The 2533-nt window shown below is 44.8% G+C and overlaps 1 non-coding gene across 1 annotated transcript; it reads left to right on the top strand.

Moving 5' to 3' along the window:
• The first annotated feature begins 2035 nt into the window (after window positions 1-2035).
• Window positions 2036-2142, top strand: LOC131013717 (small nucleolar RNA R71). Its single transcript, XR_009097804.1, has one exon. It is a non-coding gene; the product is annotated as a small nucleolar RNA R71 (small nucleolar RNA).
• Window positions 2143-2533: the final 391 nt, after the last annotated feature.

Genomic DNA, 2533 nt, shown 5'->3' with positions numbered 1-2533 from the left:
AAAATCATCTTCCATCAAAATTCTATGCATGCAAATGGATGGGCTAATCCCTTTTAAATCGGAAATTGACCATCCTATAGCGGACCTATACTTCCTCAAAACATTTAGCAATTGATCAAGCTCATGAGGAGAAAGGTAGGATGATACAATTACCGGATACGCCTCATCCTCACCAAGGAAGGCGTATTTCAAGTGTTCGGGGAGAGGTTTTAACTCCAAGCTGGGAGTCTTCTTCTCCACTCCTTCATCTTTCGGCTCTCCATTTCTCAAGTCCAAGAAACATGCCTCTCCTTGTGAAATTTTCTGCACAAAGTTCATTTCATTAGCCTCAATAAATAAGTTAGAAGCATTAAACTCATCATTATCAACAAAAGAGAATAGAGGGTTTAGGAGGCAAGTGTCCATTGGATTGTTGTAGATGTGGTACTCCTCCATGTTGATGCAAGACTCTATCACTTGCATCATCTTGCATTCACCAACCCTCTCTTCTTCTTCCTCCTTGTACTTGAGAGCCTTGTGGATTGAAAATGTGAAGCTCTCTTCATTCACTCTAAGGGTGAGTTCGCCCTTAGCAACATCAATGAGGGCTCTCCCCGTTGCCAAGAAGGGGCGCCCAAGAATTAAAGGTACATCTTTGTCTTCCACCATGTCCAAAACAACAAAGTCCACCGGAAAGATGAAATTGTTGACTTTCACGAGGACATCTTCTACTATCCCCTTTGGATAAGAAACGGAACGATCCGCCATTTGAAGGGCAATTGTGGTTGGCTTGATGGTGCCAATCTCTAGCTTGTTGAAGATTGAGAGCGGCATCAAATTTATACTTGCTCCCAAATCACACAAAGCTTTCCCAAAACGATCATTCCCAATATCACAAGGGATTGTGAAGCTCCCGGGGTCCTTGATCTTGGTGGGGATTTTTCTTTGGAGAACGGCACTACATTCTTCGGTTAGATTGACCGTCTCATTCTCTCCCATCTTCCTCTTGTTTGATATGACCTCCTTTAGGAACTTTGCATAGGAGGGCATTTGTTTCAAAGCTTCAATAAGTGGAATGTTGATGTGCACCTTTCGAAAAATCTCAAGAAACTTGGAGAATTCATTCTCCACATTCTTCTTTTGATGTCTTTGAGGAAAAGGGATTGGTGGGCAATAAGGTGGTGGAGCCACGTACACCTCCTTCTTCTTTCCTCTATCTCCTTGTTCCTTTGAAGGGTTGCCATCTCCAACTTCAACCACAACACCACTTCTATCTTCTTCGTCGGGCATCTTGGGCTCTTCATATGTTGTCCCACTCCTTAGAGCAATGGCTTTGCAATGCTCCTTGGGATTCACGATTGTGTTGCTTGGGAATTGCCCTTGTTGGTGTTGATTGTTTATAGACTCGGCAATTTGTCCCACTTGTATCTCAAGCATTTTCAATTGCTTGGCTTGAGCCTCTAACTTCTCATCCGTTCTTGTCATGTGAGCTTGAGTCGTGGTCATGAACTTCATCAATATTTCTTCAAGGTTGAGCTTCTTCTCTTCCTTGATCATGCCATGGCTCACCGCAAATCCGGGCGGGGTGGTTGCAAGAAATTGTTTGGATTGCTATAGGAGAGGTTAGGGTGGCGGTTAGGTTGGAATCCTTGAGTGTATTGCCCTTGCCCTTGGTAGCCACCTTGTTGTTGGGGCCGGAAGTTCGCATAGCCTCGGTTGTTGTTGTTGTTGATGTAGTTCACATCCTCGAAGCTAGTTTGTTCTTCAACCACGGGCTCTACCCTTGACATTGATATAGCATCAATCTTGCTATTCATGGCGGGTCAATTGAGCCGTCAAAAGAGCTATCGGATCCGAGCTTGTTGTAGCCGCCACCTTCTTCAAGATGATCCTCTCCGTTGGGAATTGATGGCAATTGGTGGCCAAGTTCTCTATGATGTGAGCGGCCTCCGCGTGGCTTTTCTCCAACAATGCTCCATTGGCCGATGCATTCATGTCTCTTTGCATCTCACCACTACACCCGGTGTAGAATACACAAATGATTGTGTTTTGATCTAAACCATGGTTAGGGCACTTCCTTAGCATCTCTTTGAATCTCTCCCAAGCTTCGTAGAAGGATTCTCCATCAAATTGGTGAAATTGGACTATGTCCTTCTTCATCTTCATGGTTCTACCCGGAGGGTAGAACTTGTTGAGAAACTTTTGAGCCATGTTCTCCCATGTAGTGATAGAACCACCCTCTAAAGATTGGTACCATGTCTTGGCCATGCCCCTTAGCGAAAAGGGGAAGAGTCGAAGTCGAATGGCATCCTCCGGGACTCCATTCATCTTGATGGTGCCGCATATCTCCAAGAAGTTTCCAAGATGTCCATTCGGGTCATCTTGGGAAAGACCGGCGAATTGGTTTTGTTGTACCATATTTATGAGTGCCGGCTTGAGCTCAAAATTTGTGGCGTTGATTCTCGGGGCATTCACTCCTCCTTGTTGGACAATGGGTTGGAACATATTGCTAATAGGTGGTGGTGGAGGTGTGTTTCTTAGAGCTTCTTGCTCA

This window comes from Salvia miltiorrhiza, chromosome 2 (assembly GCF_028751815.1).
Source record: "Salvia miltiorrhiza cultivar Shanhuang (shh) chromosome 2, IMPLAD_Smil_shh, whole genome shotgun sequence".
Classification (NCBI taxonomy): domain Eukaryota; kingdom Viridiplantae; phylum Streptophyta; class Magnoliopsida; order Lamiales; family Lamiaceae; genus Salvia; species Salvia miltiorrhiza.
This window is presented reverse-complemented; position numbering and strand designations above follow the sequence as displayed.